Genomic DNA, 23,718 nt, shown 5'->3' on the forward strand with positions numbered 1-23,718 from the left:
TTCCAAACCGCCTTCCTTGCTGGGCCAGTGTGGTGCCCAGGCCCTCCCTCTCCTCTGAGTTTCAGTCCAGAACTCCTTTAATAGGCAACCAAGACCAGTAAATGCAGACCCCTTGATGCCTTCATGGACCACTGCCTACCTTCACTGGTTTTAGCCTTTCCCACAGTCTCTTGCCCAGCTCATTGTGTATCAGCATCACTGTCTCTAAGCCTCTCCCCCAGGCTCATTGCAGAGCTTCTTAGCACTCTCCACTGCCCAGCTGGTTCTGCTGCAGGAGAGTTTTCTCTGCTGCCTTCACAGGGCAGTCCCTGGCCCAGCGGGAGTCTCCCTGATCCCCATGGGTCTCTCCACCAGCATGGAGAATCCTGGGCCAATTCAATTCCTCCTGCTTACCTTCCCCACTGTCTGAGGCTCCAGTTACAGATGTACCTATAACATGAGAATTGGAATTGGAGTCAAGGACCCATATGCCCTAGAGGAACTGTTATTGATAGGACACCAGTGGAAACAGGGAATGTTGGGAGTAGGCAGTGCTCAGGGTTTAATACAGTTCCACTCGTTCAACTTAATGTGCATTCATCTGCGCTCTGTGCTAATGAAACAGTACCTTCCTTCAGGGAGCTTCTGTCCACCAGCAGCCCAACTCAGCTCCCTGGCTCCAGCCAGCCTTCGTTGTCTGAGCAAGAGCTAGAAATCTCCTCTCCTTCCCTAGCAGGTCCTCAGCTAAGCCAGATTCAGCCCTTTTAGCTCCTCTCTCCAGCCTTGACACCTGCTGTAGGCATACCAGGGCAGGGCTGATTGCACCCATGGCCTGTCATTCACCCAATGTGGGGTTTCTACACCGCATCACATTTTTCTTTTGTTTCTCCTTGATGTGAAAAGAAAGCAGGAAAGGCTGGTTGCTTTGTCTTTGTTCATAAGGTGGTGGGGGAAGAATGTGTTTTGCAGAAATATCAGGCATGTTAAGTCTGGCCTTCCCTAGTTGTACCAGAAGACTCATTGGAGATCAGAGAGATGTGAGCTTTCTCAGCCCTGATCTGAAGGGACCAGAATGTTGAATCTGTAACGAAGATATTTTTTTCTCAAGTTTTTGAATTGAATAAATATGAACCTAAACAAGGAACACAGAGTTTAAGTCATCCACATAAATACTTCCTCTCTCAGTTAACTAGGCTTCGCTGGCACGGTTATCCAGAAATCATAGAGTTTCCCAGGAAAAAAAGAGTAGACAAGATCTAAATTTCTAGTGTGAAACACAAGTAGAAATAAAACTCACTGAAATAAACAAAACCAGACAATCTTTCAGCCCTTCTGGGTTTAAATCTATTTTCTTTATTTCCTTTGCATGTCTTTCCTTTTTGAACATGTATTCCCTCTGCCTGTTTTAGCTAAAGCTCTGGCAGAAATGGATAAACCCCAAGTCTCAGGACTGTGTTTTAAAAACTAGAAAACACCAACCCACACATGTATGCATGTTACTGCTGTGCACTGAGGAGCTGGATAGCTATAATTATTGTAATAGCTGAGCTGGTAATTGTTGAATGAGGTGACAGTACTGGAGAATGTGAGCATCATGGAATTGGTTGCCAATTGCTTAAATGATTTCCAGACTGTAAAGAAACCTTTATTTTAGACTCAGAAGTGAATGTAGATGGTGTGTCATAATTGGTCATTGTTGTAAATCTCTAGTTGGCATTTCTACCAGTAGATGGTGTAATTGAGCATTGTCCATTGATAAAAGTACACCAAAGGGGGCGCTGTCATTTTAAGAGGTGTGCTGGAGGTTGCACTTGAGTAGAACACTGAGTGAAGTTTAGTGCAGTCTCAGTTGTGGATGTTCCAATCGGCATGCGTGACACAGTAAAACAGCAGAGAGCTTCCTCTGGAAAATATTCTAAACTGGGCAGAATTTAGATTAATGAAAATATTTTTGAACAAAACTAGGCTTGCTCTTGAACAGTGGTATCAAGTTGCCAGGACATCCCCTCCTCTATTTAAAAGCTGTGCGGGACCAGATTTTGCCTATTTGTTCAGGGATTTCAGTGTATCCGCACTGCTGCAATACTGCTGCAATAGTACTCCAGAAGCCCCACAACATGACTCGTGCAGCTACGTGAAGCTGTGCATCACCATCTGGGGTGAAGCATTGATGCAGGAAGCTCTTGTGGCCAGCCATGGGAATAAAGATCTCTTTGTGGACATTGGAAAGCAGACATCCAAGAGGAGTCATGACCAGGACACCAAATAATGCTGGATAAAAAGCAAGCAGCTCAGGAGGACCTCTATTAAAACCAGAGATCAGAGGAAAAAATTCAGGAGGGGACAAATAACCTGTCCATCTTTTGAGGAACCGGACTGGATTTTGCACCACTACACAACCACCCAGCCCTGGGAGACTGTGGAACCAACTGCCTGTTCCCCACCTCCTCCCATGGCTCACTGGAAGATGATCATGAGGAAACCAGCAAGAAGCTGTTCCCTAAGAGCTAAGATCTCTTTGGGACTCAGGCCCCTGAGGCTGGCCAGGTAGAAAGCCAACCTAATTCCTGCCCTGCAACAACGGAACCCAAGCCCCAGCCAGAAACCCAGCCCAGGATACAAGGGGCAGATTCTCTGGAGGGAACTTTGGCAGGTAAGTACCTCTCTTTAAATTAATTTAAACCGTGCTGGCTTCTGTTACGGGTGTCCCATGGCCACAGCCATTTTAGGCAGATGAGAGCTAGGAGCCTATCTGAGTCTCCAGCCCCCACCTCCCTCGGCCCATGCTGTCTGCTCATGCCCCCCACCCCCATACACATTTCCAAGTTGGCAACTGCTCTGCCTGGGTGATAGACCTCTGTCACATGCTAGAGCCTTGACCATGGACTGTTTTCAGGCCATGCCACAGAGGGCAAATGCCCATCTACCTTTCTCCTCCCCTCATCTCTCCAGCCTAACAAACCCCTTCCCTCTCCGCAGCCCCTGTTTGCAAATCTAGGGTGACCAGATGTCCTGATTTTATAGGGACAGTCCCAATATTTAGGGCTTTTTCTTATATAGGCCCCTATTAATCTCCACTTCCTGTCCCGATTTTTCACATTTGCTATCTGGTCCAGGGCCGGCCAGAGGATTTGGGGGGGCTGGAGCAAAGCAGGGGAGCTGTGGCGCTTGTACTCACCTGGCGGCGGTCCAGGTCTTCGGCGGCATTTCCGCATTGGGGGCCCTTCAATCGCTCTGTGTCTTTGGCAGCACTGAAGGGCCCCCTGCCGCTGACATGCCACTGAAGACCCAGACCGTCGCCGGGCCAGGGCTAGCGGGGCCCCTGCAAGGCCCGGATCCTGGGGCAAATTGCCCCACTTCTCCCCTCCTCCTCCCCCCCCCCAGGTGGCCCTGATCTGGTCACCCTACTGCTATCTCAAAAAGGCAGCTGGCAGCACGGTGGAGCCACAGCCTCCATCCCACCTTGCCCCCTTGCTGCGGCAGATTCAGATAAAGAAAACATTCATTTGTGCAAAATTCAAGTTTATGGAGACAGCAGTTACAGGAAAAGACGTTGGGTTAGTATTCTCAATGGACATGAGGTACATATGGACATTGCAGGTAGGGTGACCAGACAGCAAATGTGAAAAATTGGGACAGCGAGTGGGGGGGGGTAATAAGGGCCTATATAAGACAAAGACTCAAAAATTGGGACTGTCCCTGTACAATTGGGACGTCTGGTCACCCTAGTTGCAGGCCAGTAAAGGTACAAAAAATACTTCTCCCCATTACTGCCCTGTAACAAGCATTCGGACAGGAAAAGAGGTGACAATCATTGCCGAACCCTATCTGTTTTGCTCTGCGCTTTCTCCATGTCTGCAGGGGAGATAAAGCAGAATCTAAGACACAGACATTTCTCCATTTTTGTCTGGATGTTATGGCAGATAATCACATGGTGATGCCCCCTAATATAGCTCGCAGCTCCCTTCCATTCCTGCAGCACTCCTGTGGGGACCATCTTGGTGAACAATGTCACAGTATATCTTGCTGGTCTGCCCTTTGCCTTTATGAATAAAGCCATGTTCTGCTTCCTAGTCACCCGCCTCAGTGTAATATCATCAAGAGTTAGGACAGCCTAGAAGGGGTTACTACCCAGCTTTCCCCAGTATGCGCCCCTTAGTCCCTTCGACACCATATAAGCACCTCCAACACACGACAAAACTGCAAAGCCAAACCAGGAACTTAATTCCCCCTCCTTGTCCTCTTTCCCGCCCTCCTCCCCAGCCTCCAAGGCACCATGGCAAAACCAAACAGCATGTACTGCACAGACAAAACCCCCAATGTGCACACCACTTACCAACTCTGAGATTCCCCCAAGACTGGAAAGAATTTCAGGGAGGTAGAGTCACAAATGCATATAAAAATGCTATCATAGCTTATCTGAAATATGAACAATAACTGACTGTGTTTTTTCATACTCCCACAGCCGCAACAGCCAGACCTTCAAGAACAGGGCATCTATGAACAGCCAAGTGGCTGGCCGGCCTGAGGGGACGAAAATGGAAAACTCAGGATTCAATGTTTGCAGTCCTCATCACAGAGTGTTCCCTCCAGCCCCGCAAAAAAAATCAAAATAGCGGAGAGGTGAAGGCAGTATTATCAGATTGAGAGGGAAAAAGACAGGGAGCTCTCCCAAGAGAATGTGGCATGGCCAAGGAGAGCGTGGCGGTTGCCAGAGAAAGCATCGCCATGACCAAAGAGAGCATGGAAAGAGACAGGAAGATGTAGAAGCAACTCATGGATTCAATACTAAGTCAAAATGCTCTGCCACAAAGCATGCTGTTGGTAGGGCAGCAGGCACTGCCGTCCTGTCAGCCAGGACCCAGCCATGTTCTTCAGACCTTGGGCAATAAAGGCTACTGAAAACACGAGCAACTCCTCCCTGCTGTACCCCCACAGCAGTATTCCCAAGTGCCACTCCCTTCACAAAGCCAACCTCTGGGCACAGGGAACAGTTGCACCTGGGAGCCCAGCTCTTTTGAGCCTTCCAACACCACATGTAACTTCAAGCCACACCACTCAACCCCAGAAGTACCCACAAACAAGAAGGGGCAGAGTCAAGGTGTAAAGTCACCTGTGACTTGAAACCCATCCCCCCCATATTTTTCTTCTGCGCTGTTGTACTTTCAGTTGTGGCTTCACTGTTGTTTTAATTAAAGGTTTCTTTACCATTGTTAGTTAATATATTCTTTTTAAAATGTATTGGTTTATACTAAAAAAAAATTTTTATTGGTTCAGTCGAAACTTTTTTGTTTGTTACATAATTACTGTTTAATAACAAAATGATAAAAATTCATTCCTAGTGGGTGATCACTGCATTAAACACAGAAAGCCCTTAAAAGTGAAATAAATCATAGAGTTTCACAAAAATATGTAGGCAGAGACACATGGTAAAATAGACGTTTTGGAGCATGAGCTTTCATGGGTGCATGCATCCGACGAAGTGAGTATTCACCCACGAAAGCTCATTCTCCAAAACGTCTGTTAGTCTGTAAGGTGCCACAGGATTCTTTGCTGCTTTTACAGATCCAGACTAACATGGCTACCCCTCTGATACATGGTAAAATAAGCATTACCACAGTGCTCCACTTCCACCACCCAGAAACCAGAGTGTCCAGTTCACATTCCATCCCAGCCTCACCCCCCACATAGATTAACACTGGATGGACAGCTGCACATTTTCAGGCCTGAGACTCCCAATAAGAACAATAGGCTTCCCTGGCGATATTGTCCTGGCCATTTCCCTTTTCTGTGGGATGAGTTGCTGGCTGCTCGAACTTCTGAGCATGCATCTGCCCCTCAGTCTCCCACCCATCATTTGGGTCTTTCTCCCTTACTCTCACAAATATTGTGCAGAATGCAGCTATAATAGTTGGAATGGAGTTTTTTTCTGCTGTTTGCAATCTATTCCATAAACAGCTCCACCCTCCTTTCTAACAGCCACATGCACACTCCACTATCATTGTGCAACTGCTGAGTCGGTAGCTAAAAATGTCCTTCCTTCTGCTCAACCAGCCTGTGAATGGCTTCATTAACCAAGTAAGCAGAAGATAAACTGAGTCTCCACACCTTTAATGTCTGGAGTGATCACGGGGGCAAACAGTCCTTTCTCCATGAATGTAACCAGAACGGAGTCCCAAAAAATCCTAGCATTGTGGGCCCTTCCAGGCTACCCTGCATTAATGTCCTTAAACCTGTCACAGCTGTCAACCAGCCCTTGAAGCACCATGAAGAAATACCACTTTCTGTTTATAAATTCTGCGCCTTGGTGGGGGGAAGGGGCAAATTATAGGCACATGCCCAATGGGAATGGGAACCCCATGCTTGCAAAACCATCAATAGTCTCCTGTTAAGCTTTTTAACTCAGTGCCACAGTACCTTTTCCATGGCATGACACACCTGCATGACGATAGGCCCAACAGTTGATGTCGCTACACCAGATTGGTTGGCTACAACCAGTAGCATGCAGGGCTGGCCAACTTCTAGAGGACAATGGTGACCCACTTCTCCACGGACGTGGGGTATTGCATGTTGGTAAACTGCTGCTGCAGCTCCAGCGTCTGTTCAGCGCAGATCTCAAAAAAGATTGCTTTCCTCAGACCGAAATTCTCTTGCCACTGCTGGTCATCTGAGGTCTGTAGAACAATCCTTTCCTACTGATCCATGCAGGTTTCCTGAGCCTAGAAATGGTCCTGCATGGTGTGTAGCTGATACAGAAGTTGGTCACCTAGCATACACCACCTGGTGAACTCCTCTTTTTCATTTTCCTCATCCTGCTTTCTCCACTGCTGAATCTCCTCCTGCTGCCAGAGGAGTGGCTGCTGCCATCACATCACCTGCTTGCATGGGTGTAGTTTGGAGGGGCAGGAGGGCATTGCCTCCCCAAACTGCAAGCCTAGGGCAGGTGTGGAATTTTACCACCTCCTCCATGTGCAGCCCCATTATCCTGACTGGAGCTGCTCCTCTCCAAATATAGAAGTCAAACTACGCCTATGTCTGTTTGGCGGTGCGATGGGTGAAGTCCACAGCTGAATTCAAGTAGTCTCTGTGTATTTGCAGTTTCCAATATAGCAACACAGACCATTGCTGGATCCATGCTAGCCAACAGCAATGCAAAAATGGCGCTAGTATGCCCAAAAAGGAAGTACAGGGTGGTGACATGGAATTAAAAAAAAATTGAAATCTGCCTGGCTTTCCAAAATTCATAATGCAAAAACTCCCAGGATGCACACTGCTCAGCAGCGAAGCAAGGGAGCCTGGGATCCCCTCCAAGAATGCCATGCCTGTAGCACACAGCAAGCCAACACTGTGTGTATCCTCAATTTGAATTGAAAGATGGAACCAGGCACTCCGTGTGCACATTCTTGGTGTGGTTTCCGCACTGCATGTTACCTGATGTGCAGCAAAAAGCTTCAGGTTAAATCTCCCATGTAGACAAACCCTTAATGTTTCTCCAAAAGTGCTGAACACATTTTTTTTCAATGAGTAAGTCAGCCTTATGCAGCTGCTAGAACCCATTGCTGTCTGGGTCAAAATATTAGCAAGGAAAATACTTTGGATGGTTAGAGAAAGGTGCTATTTGGCAATAGCAGGGACAGTATGGTAGTGCCACACAACCCTAACTTCCTTCCCTGGCCAGTACAGTCCCAGATGGTCACGCAGCTCTCGTCTTCCCCCATGTGTATCTCACTGCCACTCAGCAACTGAGAGCTCCAACTGACACAGGAGCTGTGGGAAGCAGCATTGATGATTCAGTAGGCAGAGTGCTTTGCTGTGGATGTGGACCAGTACTCCTGCATGGAACTATAGGGGGACCTGACTGCTGAAGGTGCAGACTTAGGGATGTTGGATCAGATTCTGTGCTGTGTATCCCTGGAGCTGCAGCACAAATGGCTCTAACTTTCAGTAGCAGCCCATAGCCACTGATGGGCAGTCCATAGGCACTGATGGGCAGTCACTTCCTTCCTTCCTTTCCCACCCTCGGACACCTCCCAACATGCCTATTCACCAGCTGCTGTGTGACCAACCTACAGCCATCTATGCCAGCCACGCACTGCCCCTTCACTGGGGTGTTCCTCAAGAACTGGTTAAGCACCTCAGCCACCTGAAAGGGGCATCAACAGAGCCCAGAATCAGACCCAAGACATAAAATTGACCTCTTGGCCATTAATGTTCATTAAAGATCTCCTGACACTTTATAAGAGCAGGTGTGTTAACTCAGGTGTCTTGGCCCACTTCCACTTTGGAGAATTAGATTCTGCCTTCTGAAAACACTGATGCTGTTTCACAAAGACATAAGATTCACTTCCATACTTTAACTGCTATGTAGAGTTGCTGTGTGCTGTTAAACAGCTGCCACATTTTGCTTTACAAATGGCTGCATTTCAGCCCTTGGTGAGGTGAAGGTCCTTGTAAACAGTTTGCAAACTGTTCTGGGGATCCTTTGGGATGAAAGCATCTATCAAAATGTCAGCAATTATTAAGGTAGTTCTCTGTGTAAACACAAGCAGTTGACCAGTATCAGGGGGGTAGCCATGTTAGTCTGTATCCACAAAAACAACAAGGAGTCCGGTGGCACCTTAAAGACTAACAGATTTATTTGGACATTAGCTTTCATGGGTAAAAAAAAAAAACACTTCTTCAGATGCATGGAGTGGAAATTACAGATACACACATAAATATACTGCAACATGAAGGGAAGGGAGTTACCTTACAAGAGAAGAACCAGTGTTGACAAGGCCAACTCAGTCAGGGTGGATGTGGTCCACTCCCAATAATTGATGAGGAGGTGTCAATACCAAGAGAGGGAAAATTGCTTTTGTAGTGAGCCAGCCACTCCCAGTCCTTATTCAAGCCCAGGTTAATGATGTTAAGTTTGCAAATGAATTGTAGCTCTGCAGTTTCGCTTTAACGTCTGTTTTTGAAGTATTATTGTTGAAGGATGGCTACTTTTAAATCTGTTATTGAGTGTCCAGGGAGATTGACGTGTTCTCATACTGGCTTTTGTATGTTATCATTCCTGATGTCTGATTTGTGTCCATTTATTGTTTTACATAGTGACTGTCTGGTTTGGCCAGTGTACATGGCAGAGGGGCATTGCTGGCACATGATGGCACATATCAGATTAGCAGATGTGCAGGTGAATGAGCCCCAGATGGTGTGGCTGATGTGGTTGGGTCCTCTGATGGTGTCGCTAGAGTAGATATGGGGACAGAGTAGGTAATGGGGTTTGTTACAGTGATTGGTTCCTGGGTTAGTGTTTCTGTGGTGTTGTGTGTAGTTGCTGGTGAGTATTTGCTTCAGGTTGAGGGGCTGTCTGTAAGCGAGGACTGGCCTGCCTCCCAAGTTCTGTGAGAGTGAGTGATCGTTTAGTCATCTTCAATTTCTCTCATTCAGTCATCTCAGTGTCTTCATCCAGATGGCTCACAGGGCACCCAGGGCTTCCAGCCTCCTTTCCCCCAACAGTGTCTTAGGCAACCCGCCACAGATCCCTCCATTTGCTCTCCTGCTTCATAAGGCCTCATTTCACAGGCACCATTCTCCCTGCTGCAGCCTGCAGGGGATTCCCTTTATCATCCATAACGTTTGCCGCTGGGCAATGTGAGGCAATCCTTCCCCCAAAGCACTGTCACTAAGTCACTCTGCCAGCTTCACTCTGGCTTGGGCTCTGATCCAAGATAGTTATGATGACTCTGCAAAGACTATGAGCCTGATCCAAAGCCCATTGAAATCAGTGGTAGTCTTTCCATTGACTTCAATGGGTTTTGGACCATGCTTCAGATGAGCATAAGACAATAACACACTCTGACCTAAGCGTGCCTGTGTCTTTGTGATGCAGTGAACCACTCAACAACATGTGTGTGAGGAAGTTGTCGGAGAGGACTAGGATGTTAGTGCTGGGGCTTCTCCATCAAAGGACACAAGTACCTTTTGGCTGTGACCTGTCATGTGGAGATATTGTGGACGCCAAAATAATCCTCTGATGGTGTTTCTTTCTCTTGTTAGCCTGCAAGGACTTCTTCCAGGGCAAGATCATTCAGAGGGTGAGAGAGAGGATAGGCTGGCTATGCTAAAGGAGAGCACAGCAGGACCAGGACAATAAGCTAAAATAATATTTTCAGCATAGGCAAACAAGAATGGGGATGGGAGGAGATGTCCTAAGTATCGACATGAGGGTGTCTGTAATGGAAGAGTTGGGTCAGAGCACCAATGCACTCTATCCATCCACCTGCTACTGCCAATATGTGAGCTGGGAAATGGCAAACCTTTTCCATCATTATCACAAGGCCTCTGACCATTTCTCCATGTCTTGCAGGAAGGTCACTTTGAGGATGCTAATAAACTAAAGCAACTATTCCCATCAAGGGAAAATGTGATCAGGAAAGATTGGTGCCTTCACTCTCTCCTATCTCTTCTATCTTCTTAGTAGCTGATCTTAAGAGGCGGTCAAATTATTCCTTGCCAAGAATATGCCTAGCAAATACAGGCCTTTTGCTGCTTGCAAATCATTTAGGACCTAATCCTGATTTTGGCAAATGTATTAGTTATTTATGATCTATTCGCTGGATTGTTTGGATGAACAGTTTTCACCCTGTGGGTTGCTCGAGAACCATTCATCTTAATTGTTTCCTATTCGTTATTCATGCTGTATGCTTGGTCACATACGTCAAATGGTATTGTCTGAGTACCAGATTAGATGAATGAAACATTTAAACAGCAAAATATCAAAAATAAAATACAGAATAAGGCACCTCTTATACAAATTTTCAGATGAAGGGTCCTTCATGCTAGAATTGATGAAACAGTCAGGATTCAAGAACATTTTCATGAATACCTGCCAGGCTGCCAGTCATCCAAATAGCCATGCAAGCCAAATAACATGACCACTGTGAACAACCGTGGAGTGAAGTCAGGCTGTTTGTTTGCAAATCCATTTTTCACTGTTCGCCACGGTTTACACTTTCCCATGTGGGGTTCTGGCATCAGCGAGTTAAAGGAAGTCATCGGGGGGGTGGGGGAGAGGGGAGTGTTTCTTTTAAAAAAGAGAGTGAGATTGAGAGGAGGACACAGGCTTTCAAATACCTCGTCTGTGCTTGGTATATTAGGCAGCCCGTGCTCTTGGCTGGGAGCCCAGATGAGGCTTTTGTAATCAAAACATGATCTTGTATGCTGTGCAACCAGTGCTGAGAAAGGCCGTCTGATGGCTCTCCTCTTTTAGCTCTGCTTTGGAATCCAGCAGGCTTCATCGCCGAGGTCCAAAATGCAGCGATCTGTGAGTGCTGCCTTTGTTGTTACTGGGAGGGGAATGGGGGGGATTCATTTCTCTTTTAAAAAAGCCAAGAAGTGACTTGCGCTCACTCTCTTTTTGTTGTTGTTGTTTTGGGGGCTGTTTGTTGCCAACAGCTGTGTATCTAAAATGATCTGAGACGCGTGAGAGGGAGGGGAGTGGATTTCATATGCCGAATTTCATGTACTGATCACTGGGGCAGTTTGCGGTCGCTGGCTCAGGATGATGTTCTTATCCAGAAGGGTGGGGGCATTGGGAGGAAAAAACCCATAAAGCCAGGTCATGCTGGACGTTACTCATCCTGGTACTGGGAGTCAGGGGGCCTTCAGCTACAGCTGTCAGATCAGAGGCAGAGAATATTTCTTAGAGAGCTTGTGCACTGGATTTCATAGAGAAATGCTAGTTTAGGGGCCTGTCCCTCTCTCCCTTTCCCTTCCCCCACCTTTTCTCTCTCTCTCACCCTCATTCCCTTCTGAGCTCTCTCACTTCAGAAACAGCTGATTGTGAAAGTCTGCAGGGAAAGATGCACATAGAAAGATGATTCCTGAGACAGGAGGTGCTCTCAAGCACTGATGAGTTGCATAATGGGATGCGTGTGTTAGGAGTGGGGGGACAGAATGCGACATTGCCATGTAACTGAAGCACATCGCCTCTTGCTTCCCTCGCCTCCTTTTGTTACATTTTCATTTTTAATAGAAAGAGGTCTTTCTTTACAGTGCTCGCTCTCTGTCTCTGAGGCATCAGGCTCTGCTTTCTGATTCATAGCACGCTGCACACTTGTTCTGCCAAACCCATTTATAACTCCCTGCTCTAGTCACTGTGACATACGGGTGCCTTGGTTCCCCGGAAGAGCTTTATGCCGGGTAGGGTGAAGTGTAGCCACTTTTCATCCTAAGTGGCAGCGCAGCCAGCATTCTTCCCAGCAGCTCAGGAATGGGCACATACCCTTGTTATCGACTCGCTCAGAGCAGCAGCTAGTAAGAAAATGCTGACCATGCTTGGGCGTGCAATCAGTGCTCCCCAGAGAATCAATGCCAGGGCTCAAAATGCTGCTCTGCGTTTCTGTGGACAAGTTGTTTTTGTTCAGTTGCTATGCTTTTCTGAGTGGGGCGGGTGTGGATTTCCCTTTGCTTCCCCCAAGTATTTTGATGAAACTGAGCACCCCTCCCCATCACCCAAAAATAGGCTGAATAGCAGCAAAACTTTTCTAGCAGGGACATCTATCAGGCTGGAATAATCTCCCCAGGGAAATGGTGGAAGCCCCGCTGCTAGATTCATTTCAAACTGGACAAAACACTGACAAATATACAATAGGGAACAATCTTGCACAACCAGGGGAGGAACTAGATGACCTAACAGGTCTTTTGCAGTCGTGATTTACCTTCTAAAAAATCTGGGTTTGCAATGGCTTTCCTGGAATGCAGCTCTGCTGTTCTCCATTTTTGTGAAATTAAAAGTTGAAGGTGTATATTTCAAGGAACACAATACACTGATCCCACCCTGAAAAAGGCAACACACCCACCACTCTGCAAATACATAACTGGCCAACTCAGCACACTCAGAACAGAGTCTGTTTAGGGTGACCCTAAATTCAGATTAAACCAGTCTTGCAAAATTATCATAAAATGTACCTTCCCAGGTGCAAAATCTGCTCACCTGCCACTAGATGATTGATGATAATGAAGAAAGAATACTTCAATCACCTGCAAAAATAAAAACAATTAAAAATGGCCCATTAGGAAAATTTTGCAGGACTGGCTTGCAAATTGTGGGTCTTTATGAAATACTGTTACAGCATCATTGAAAAAGTATGACTCTGTTACTGATAGAATTCATATTCAGTCATGACACAAATGAAAATATGTTGAAACAGAATGGGAGGTACATTTTAGCAAACCAGTTTAGCTATCTTTTCCCTCACTGGCTTCTGACTAGGGACACATTCACTCCTATTCCTCTATCCCATCGCATCTTACAGTCTAGGTCCTGATCCTGCAATGAGCGCTATGCAGTCAGATCTCTGTGCCCACAGGGGAGCCCATTAATGTCAATGAGGCTCTTCTTGGGGCCAGGGAGTCTACCTGCATGGAGCTCATTGTAGGATCAGGGCCAAAGCACAACTCCGTCAGTACTAGGATGGGAGACCCCAAGGAACACTTACGTGCTGCAGGAAGTGGGGCTGGTGACCTAGCTGGCACCCTTCCCCACTGTGATGTTAAAAAAAATTGTGGTCCTGGCCCCCTCTAATTACTAACGATCTCATAGCACTTTTTAAAAGAGCAGTAGTATTAAATTCTGGCCAAATTCTAGTTTGCTAATTATTATTACTTGTTTTGTATTATCACAGTATTTAGGCTCCGTAGTACTAAGTGCTGCACAAACGCAAAACAAAAAGACAGTTGCTGCCCCAGACAGCTTACAATCCAAATATTCTGTTTGATCTGATCTATCACGGTGCTTGTATGGTGACCTTCTCCTAGGTATCTGAATACCTCTCCAAATAATATGGACATATAATGAGTTAATTCTTGTGGCTTACCTAAGGTTCTCCCTGCACTTTCGAATGGGCCTGGTGTTCCTCTTCACTTTTGTGATGTTTTAGGGGGCTCACCCAGACCAGTAAGGGGTTGTGTCACTGCCTGCCCAGTAACACTGGGTGCTTCTATGCTGTGCTGCTTTGGCTCAGAGTCCTGACACCAACAACCTCCTCCCAGCACAATGGCCTGACCCTGACTCCCACCAGCCTGGTTACTCTGCCCCTCCAGTCCTCAGGCTCTCCAAAACTGTCTCCCCTGCAGTACCCAGTCCCTCTCTCTGCACCCTCATAGAAATGATGAAGTTTGCTGCTCCTGGAAAGAGAAAATACACAGCAGGCTGTTGGCTTCACTGGGGTTTACATGTCCTCCACTTCAATGCCCTGGGCCGAGTTGGTTTATAGTAAACATGAAACAAGTTTATTAACAAAACGACATAGGCTTAAGTGACATGGAATTGGGACAGAAATGGTTACAAACAAACAAGACTTAAAATATGCTTTCAGCATTACAGTCTAACCTAACAAACTAGCATGGACAGCACATGAATCACTCATTGGGGGAGGCTATCCCTCGGCTCCACCCCTTCTACCCCCCGGCCCCTCCACTGCCCTCCCCCACCAGATCCCAGAGTCCCCCGAATGTGGCTGCCGGCCTTTCTGCTCCAGCCCCGGACCGCCCAAATGCCCCCAACACCACAGTGCTGATGGGATCGCATCATAATGCAGGCATGGGATGACAAGCAGTGGCTGCAGAACTTTAAGATGCTCAAGGCCACATTCCTGAGTCTGTGTGCTGAGTTTGCCCCAGGACTCCAGCTCAGGGACAATGAAATGGAGGCTGCACTGGCAGCAGAGAAATGAGTGGTGATCACACTGTAGAAACATGCAACACTGGATTGCTACAAATCAGTGGGAAAAATTATTTTGGAGTTGGAAAATGCACTGTGGGGGCCATTGTCATGCAAGTGTGCAGGGCCATTAATCATCTCCTGCTATGTAGGATTGTGATTCTTGGCAATATGCAGGACATAATGGATGGATTTGCAGCTATGGGGTTCCTGAACTGCGGTGGAGTGACAGATATCGAGCACATCCCTATTAGGGCACCAGACCACCTTGCTACAGAGTACATCAAACAGAAAGGGCTACTTTTCTATGGTTATGCAAGCATTGGTGGATCACCAGGGATACTTCACTGACATCAATGAGAGCTGGTCGGAGAAGGTGCATGATTCTCCCATCTTTAAGACCACAGGACCGTTCAGAAAGCTACAGGCAGGGAATTTCTTGCCCAACCGGCAGATTATCATTGGCAATGTTGAAATGCCAATAGTGATCCTGGAAAACTCAGCCTACCCGTTGCTCCCCTGGCTCATGAAGCTGTACACCAGTCACCTTGACAGCACCAAGTTAAGATTCAGCTACCAGCTCAGCAAATGCAGAATGACAGCTGAATGCGCTTATGGTAGACTGAAGGGATGCTGGCGCTGTTTACTCACAAGATTTGGTCTCAGTGAGAAAACTATCCCAATGGTTATAGCTGCCTGATGTGTCCTGTATAATATCTGTGAAGGGAAAAAGTTGCCACTAGGGTGGAGGTGGAGCAGCTGTCTGCTGAGCTTGAATAACTAGATGGAAGGACTATCAGAAGAGCTTGGTGTGGAGTTATACAGCTCCGGGAGGCTTTGAAAGAATACTTTAACAGTGAACCACAGTAATGGGTTATGGAGTACTGTGCTCTACCTGGCCCTGCAGTTTGGGGGCCTGTTAGGAATTGTGTGGTGCTTGCTGTACATTTATAACTATTACACTATTTGTCACAGATCCTGTTTACAATCACAACGTTTACAATCACAGGTGAATGGGTGCTTTCAATACCACCAGCCATACTGCAGAATATGTTAGGAACCAATAAAGATGAATTATTTTAATTTTATTGCGTAACAAAAACATTTCAAATAATTTTGTGCAAGTTAAAAGCAAATACATTAAAACCTTAACAAATGTATGGAACATAATTTAAAGAAGGGGAAGGAACATTTATGTCCATTTTAGCTACATATACATCAACCATGGCTCTTACTGGCCAATGTATGAGAAGTTGTGGTTGTCAGTGTCCCCCGAAGTGAAGTGGTGGGTTATGGATGTGTCCTCCAATGCCATGTGGAATGTTGAGAGGGATGTAGGGAGGTGCTGCAGTGGAGTTTTCCATAAGTCTGCAGCATCTGTGTTTGCTACCAGAGAAGACCCATCTCCCAGTCTGACTTCTGGGCTTTTCTCCTGTCCACTCTTTCATTCTCCACACAGTCTGCAATGTTCATCCCTCAGGGCCTCTGTTCAGTCTGATGCAGCACTGGCTTGCAGGAATTTACTGAACATGTCAGTCTGAGTCCTCTTCCATCTCCTCCTTATCTGTCTCAAGATTTCCATGGATCTAGAGGAGGAACCTCAATGCCACAACAGCAGCAGCTTCAGATAAAACACAGAGTGTGATGGTCAGTATAGTAACAATGGAAAATGAAAGATAAGATTCAGAAGTCCTTCCCTTGCTTCCCTAAAGTTTTAAACACAACATACTTATTGCAACTTCTGCTTTGGAATGCTCGTGCATGGTGCCACTCACAGCACCAGCCATAAGTATGGTTCACCAGGGCTGAGAGAACTGTGCATGGAATTGCTCAGTTGCATGAAATATGATAGGGCAATGGCACTCAATGCTGCACCATTTTCCACAGGCAGTGGGGATTTTAGCTGAGATCTCACTCCTGAGTTTTACAAAAGCACAGACAGCACAGCTGCTGCTGCTGTCCTGAAACTGCCTGAGCCCAAAGACTGCTAGTCTGTTTACTGCAATGGTGCCTGCCGAAGTTATCGCTGACTGGCATGGGAAAGCGTCCTACCACAGAGGGAGAAATAAGGTTGCCCTCCCTAGAAGCCTTCAGCAGAGGATTGCAGAGTACCTCCATGAAAGTTTCATCAAGCTCAGACAGGAGGATGCAAGGGATGTCTCTGTGTACGTAAACAAACTGCTTCGCATCCCACCCCCACAGGGGAATGACATGCGGATAACAACTCTACCAGTGTTGTACTTATACCTCTTCTAGTATGAGTAAACTAATGAAAAGTCACTAGATGTGTCCTGTTAAGTTAGGGGTACCATCAGTACATCACTGTAACTGGAAATAAATTTACACACTTACCCAAGGTTACTTCCCCTGAATCAGGCTCGCCCATGTTTGACTGCCAGGACTGACTGCAGTGGAGTCTCATACAGCTTCTGGCTCGCAGCACAGCTTGACCCTCCTGTTGCATGTCCCCCATCCTCCACCTTCTCCTTGTCGGCACCAGGGCCTGTGACACAAACCTAGCCCAATGATGGACCTGGTGGAAGGAGGAGTTCGAGCTGTTCATAGGCCTGGCCATACAGGATGACACAGCAGGAAAGTAAAATTGTTATTTGACCTCACTGGGGAACAAGGCAGAGAAGCCTGCAGCACTCTGAAACTTGCCCCTGCCTCAAGCATCACAGTAGTACAGTCCTAGGAGCCCTGGGGATGTATTGCTCCCCAAAGCAGAATGAAACTGTGGAGTGACACAGGCTTTTCACTAGCAACCATTCCAAAGGGGAGGGAAAAGACCCCTTATGTCACTGACTTACACACACTGGCTGCTACATGAAATTCTGGGGACTTGACAGACTTCCTAATTCAGGACAGGGTAGCCTATGGCACTTGGGATCACCACCTGTGGGAGCGGCTGCTCCAGGAAGGCAATCTCACATTAGACACATGCAGCGTAGCCAGGTTCTAACAGCAGGGGGAGCGAGCAAACATAAAAAAGGTCCCCCTTGGCTCCTCCTGTGGCCACGCCCCCCCGCTTCTCCGGCCACACCGTGTCCCCTCGCGCCCTTGGCTGGCTCCTCTGGCCACACTGCGGCCAGGCTGCACCCCCCTCCGGCCACGCTGCCCCCCCATGGCTGTACAGGGAGGCTGGCAGAGGACGGAGGTACGAGAGGAGGTGAAGGAGAGGGAAAGACGGGCACGGGGTACATGGGAGGGGTACATGGGGTATGGAGCTTGGGGAGGGGTTACCGGGGATGGGAGTGGGCTGGAGTCCCTGGGGCTCTATGTGCAGAGGGGGTTGGAGCTGTCCCCAGGACTGGAAGAGCCTGGGAGGGGCTTGCCGCACGCAGCACCAGCCCAGCTCAGAGCTGGCCCTACCTCTTGGGGGTGGGGGAAGAAGGCAGCGAGCCCTGCCAGGCGCAGTCTGAGCGAGCTGCTTCCGCGCCGGCCTGCCGCAGCCACCCGCCCCACGGCTCCTTCGGCCATGTTGCTGGCAGTGCTGGCCGGCAGGCACCGCTTCCGCCCTGCGATCAGCTATCTACCTCCTGCTGGGAGACACAGCCGATTGGCGGGGGCGGGGCGGAAGCCAGGCAGGCCGTTCAGAGCGGACCCCGTGAGGGGCTGCTTTTTTAAAAATGTGGGGAGGAGAAGCAGCTGCTTCTGATGCATCCCACTAGCTACGCTACTAGACATGGGCTGCAGTGGAAACATCAAGAGAAAGGATGAAAGCCCTAGAGGCACAAACACCTCCAGAAGTACATGGAGGGAGGCAACAACAGAGGCAAGCTGGTGACCAGTGGTCTGTACCCATAGTGAGATGAATTTACTATGTGAGACAGCAGGAGAAGGTAAAGGACGTGCAACCTGCACAATGACAGCACTGCAAGGAATGTGGCAAGTTGAACCATTTTAGCCGTGTGCGAACAAGCAGAGGAAGGTCCCAGAAATATTCAGTCAGACTTGTCCAAGAGTGGGATCATGGGCAGGGGATATCAAAGGCAGGTGAATGCTCAGTCTACCCAAACTGCCTGCATGGCCACACCCATACTCCCCCCAACCCCAGGTTCCCCCCTGCTTCTCGCTGTGCTCTGCTGCTACACTTGGCCAGGGCCCCAGGCCAGCGGCGCTGGAACTGGAGGAGACAGGGGGCCCTCCTGAGTCCCCATCGCCGGCCAGACCAGCTTGGAGCCTGAACTGGGAGCCCGGGCAGCTGTGGGGAGTTGTGACAGACCCTCCACCTACCCGGGGTAGGGGTGGGCTGAGAGCAGTCCCTGGCCCGTGTCCCTACTCCCCGGGCTCTCCAGCTGCCCAGGGCAGGAGGAGGGTCCATGACTCCATGCTGGCTTCCCACAGCTGCCTGTGGGGGAGGGCCTCAGAGCTGCAGCCCAGCCATGGTAAGACCTGTGCAGGCACTGCCCCAGGCGGGCGGGGACCCTGGGGGGCTGGGACATGAGCTGGAGGCTGCTTGGGCCCCCGCACCGTGGGCAGGTGGAGGGTCCATGGCTCTCATCATATCTGGGCTGTGGCTCTGAGGCCCAACCCTGGCTGCAGCTGAGTTGGGGAGAGCTGCATGGGCAGCTGTGGGGAGACTGGGTCCCTCCACCTGCCCTGGGCGGGGTGCCTGGGACACAGGCAGGGGCTGCCTCCGTCTCCCCCTCCGGCGGTGCCCCCCCCACACTTTTGGGGAGGCTCTAGTGGCCTTGTCTCAGGCTGGGGCTAGTGGGGACTGGCCTACAGTTAGGGACTCTGGGCAGCTGGAGCCAGTGCTCATGCTGCCTGGCCACCCAGCGCTCCTGGCTGGGGGTGTGGGCCACACTCAGCTGCCTGCCCGCCCACCATTCTGGGGCTTGGGTTGGGGGCCGCGCTACCTGCCCACCCTCTGGGCTCCAGTAGGAGAAAGGGGGACGGAGGGGTGGGGCCCTGGGAAGAAGGGGTGGGGTGGCCAGGGGCTAGCCTCCTCAAGCCTGCGGTTCACCCACCACCCATGAGGAGGGGTGGTGCCTCGGACAGTGTTGACATCTTGACCCTGTCCTTGAGTCTGAGAGCATATCAGGTTCAGGCTTTTAGGAAGGAAAGCAACAAGGGACAACACCAACCTCAGTGCAAGCAACAATGTTAACAGGGAAACGCCCTGTGTGAGTTCAGCTGGATAGCAGGGCCTCCTGCAATGTGATTCCTCAGGGTGAATTGGACCTGAACACACCCATTACAAAGACCAAGCAGAATCTAATAATGTACAATGAGATCATAATGAAGCCTGTAGGAAAATGTGACTGTGACCCTAAGAGAACCACACTGCCAGATGGCAAGAAGCTCCCTGGTATGTAACAATAAATCTCAGCCAGTCTGACTAGCTCAATACACCTCACAGATTGTTGTCATGATATCCACATAAGAGGTGTCATGTAATATATCATTTGAAAACTAACAACATAGTGGTCATTAATAGCACTGTCAAATGTATGTAACAACACTGTATGTGAAATTCTGGATTCTCTCTGATATTATGTTTTGGAGTGACAAAGATTTTTTTCCAGACAAAGGAGAAAGCCAAACACCTCTTTGGCTCAATTCCACATCAAGCCAGGTTTAACCAGAGACAGGGACAGTGGGCAATTCATTTGCATCAGATATTGCAGGAAGATCATTTGCTTTGTAAATCACAGAAGACTGCAAAATTGGCATGGGCTCCATGGTGAACACAGAAAGCTGAGCTTTCTGACTTTGAAGGCAAAAATAAATTTTGGGAATGTATGGAAAACGCTGAAAAAATCTGGGGATTCATTGCCTGAGAGAACAAAGAAGCCAGAGTTTTGCTGCACATTTGTTCGTATTTTACTAGCCTAGAATTGGCTACTGACAAATTATTTCAGAATTTTCAGTAAATGCTGTAGGGGCCTCTGGTCTTGTCTTTTTGGTTGCTTGTTTGGGACTAAATCTTTGTCTAAACTTGTATAAGGTGTTGGAAACTGCATCTGCTGCATCACAAGTTGTGGAGCGAGGACTTGGACCCTCCCATTGTATTTGTATTGTCTCGTTACAGCTGCCCATAGCCTCCAGCTTTTGTCTGGGTAGCTAAAGACCTGACAAGGAGATTCCTGTTTACTGTTCATGCAGCCGTTTATAAAAATGCTTTGGGATGCAAGGTGCTATAGACATCTAAGATACCACTTAGAGGAATATGTCATTTTATATTTATATAGGGCCTTGCATACTACCAGTCTCTTAAGGCACTTTACACATCAATGTCAGTTAGAAACTGGCAGTCGGTGACTGTGTAGGCAGGACACATAGCAGCCAAAATGCTCTCAATAGTTGCTCACACATAACCATGGATATCACAAGAGATTTAACTACCAGCCTGAGCGTTATCTATTCCCAGATCTGAGTCCAAATCCTTTTTCTGTCTGAGATCAGTTCAGTATGTTACAACTCTCTCATCCCCTCTGTCTCTTCCCACTGTTTCTCCTTTCCTGACTCCCAGAGTGGCCCGCAGCACCTTTCCCACAAAGTACCAACAATCATCTGGTTCTATCCCTCTTTGTAACCTGTTCCAGCAGGTCCTGACTCCCTATGGCACCTCCGTTGATTGTGTAAAATTCTGTCCAAACCTTGAAATCAGTGGAGTTGGACAGTGTACATCAGGGCAGAATCTAGCATCTACAAGATGCTACTGCAGGGCCCTGCGACTCTAGCAACTTCTGAAGTGGGCCCAGCTGCCCTTGTGTTCAAATTCTGTGTGCTTCGGAGGGCAGCAGCTAACTAGGGCATGCTCTACTGCACAATGGTGATGGCTGAAAGAAGAGGCATTTTTGGCTAAGGACACAGATAAACCCTGACTCTTACAAAAACTGTCACGGGACTGGTAATGTCTATTTAGAACAGACAGGACCTGAGGTTTGAAGGCCTTTTTTGAAAGACTCCCACACAGTAAAGTGTAGAGAACTCATCTTATTTACCTCCAAAGGATACAGGGATGAGTCTACCCAACTGAGGGGTGAATCTGTGTTTCCAAGGGGCCTGAGTATTTCAAACCCAAGCCTTAGGGTATGGCTACACTTACAGTTTTGCAGCACTGGTAGTTACAGCTGTGTTCGTACAGCTGTGTAGGGCCAGCGCTGCAGTGTGGCCACATTTGCAGCACATGCAGCGCTGTTGGGAGTGGTGCATTGTGGGCAGCTATCCCAGCATTCAAGTGGCTGCAACGTGCTTTTCAAAAGAGGGGGGTGGGGTGGAATGTGACAGGGAGCGTGGAGGAGACAGACAGAATGGATTTTTGGAGTTGACACTGTTCTCAGCTCCCTGCCTTGCAAGTTCTAAGGACTGTGCCTACCTTCAATCATTTTAAAAGTTCTAACTCCCTTCCCCCACTCCTCTCTCATTCACTAAATGCAAATTATGTACTGCTAAATACCCGTCAGACCAGATCAGCAACTGCTGAACACGGACTTCCCCCTCCCCTCCTGCCGTGTGAGAGTGCTGTTTCTCTCTTCAAGCAAACAGCTGTGAACATTCCAAAGTAATTCCCCTGCCTGCCTCAGCTCGCTCAGCAAACAGGAGCTGTGTTTGTTTTTTAAATAAGCAGTTTGGCTGAACTCCGAGCTCTCCCTTTCTTCCGGTTTGTTGTGGACAGGAATTCTGGGATACCTCCTTATACCCCGGAGGTCAATAAAAGCGCTGGTGGGCGTCCACACTTGCTGACTAGCGCTGGATCACCAGCGCTGGAATCCCTACACCCGAGGCTCGACCGGGTGTACAGCCAGCGCTGCAACCAGGGAGTTGCAGCGCTGGCCGTGCTTTGCAAGTGTGGCCACATCCTAAGTTGCAGCGCTGTAACCCCCTCACCAGCGCTGCAACTCTCTAGTGTAGCCAAGCCCTTAGACTGTTTCTGTGGCCATTAGTTAGATAGGTGCCCCTTGTATAATTATATTCCTGTGGCTATAAAGTGAACCTGCTTTAGACTGCATCCCTAAATTTTACTTTTTCCTCCGAGAGACTTTGTGCTGATGCCCCATGCCCTGAGCTTTTAGAGGGTCTCCTCAAAGGGATGTGCATAGATGTGACTCGCAGAAAGCACTTTCAACACTGATCTAAACTAGTGTGATTCCAGGGCCGGTGCAAGGAAGTTTCCCGCCCTAGGCGAAACTTCCACCTTGCACCCCCCCCAACCCTGCAGCAGCTCCCTGCCCACCCCCACTCTGAGGTGCCCCCACCCTGTAGCAGCTCCCCCTCCCAGGGAGCTGTGTGGCACCTCCCCATCCCAGATCACCTCTGCTCCACTTCCTCCCCGAGCCGCCCCTGCTCTAATTCTCCTCCCAGGCTTGCAGCGCCAAACAGCTGATTGGCACCGCAAGCCTGGGAGGCGGGAGAAGTGGAGCAGCGACCACATGCTCGGGGAGGAACGCTGTAAAAAAAAAATTGGGGGTGCCGCTTTTTGGCGCCTCTAAACCTTGGTGCCCTAGGCAACCACCTAGTTCGCCTTAATGGTAGCACCGGCACTGTGTGATTCTGAGGGGCAGCATTGCCAGAACTAACACTAAATGCTCTAGTGTTAGTAGTGCAGGAGGTGCTGCTCAGCCTGGTAATGACTGTTATTGTTCTAAAGGGCACTCTAAACTGAGGGCTAATAGTGAGCCAAGGCAGTGATTTGCATCCTACAGGCTGGGAAAACCAACCACATTGTGGTCTGTAGTTCCCAGGACCCTTTCTATATCATAGAGTAGGGAATGGAGAAGTTGTGACCAGAGGAAGTAGGAGTTTAGTTCTACACCTTCTCTTCAGTGAATATGTTAAATGTGAAACCTTCACCAGCTCAAGGCATAAGGAATGGTGAGTGTTGGTCTTGCTACAACCTGGCTTTCTTTTATTATAGAACGGCAGTTGTGAAATGTTGCCCTAAGCTAACACCTGCTTAATGAGAGGTTGGTGATAGCTTCGTTAAATGCATTTCTAACTCCCTTAAGACTTTTCTTATTCTATCGGTTATTTATTACTGTTACACATAACAGAATGCAGATAACATATCTGATGACTCA

At 48.4% G+C, this 23,718-nt stretch overlaps 1 protein-coding gene across 1 annotated transcript in view; it reads left to right on the forward strand.

The window, feature by feature from the left end:
* CCDC9B (coiled-coil domain containing 9B) overlaps positions 1-23,718 on the forward strand; it is a 159,322-nt gene that overhangs the window by 27,509 nt on the left and 108,095 nt on the right. The gene's annotated exons all lie outside the window — the stretch shown is intronic.

The sequence above is a fragment of the Gopherus flavomarginatus genome, chromosome 5 (assembly GCF_025201925.1).
Source record: "Gopherus flavomarginatus isolate rGopFla2 chromosome 5, rGopFla2.mat.asm, whole genome shotgun sequence".
Classification (NCBI taxonomy): domain Eukaryota; kingdom Metazoa; phylum Chordata; order Testudines; family Testudinidae; genus Gopherus; species Gopherus flavomarginatus.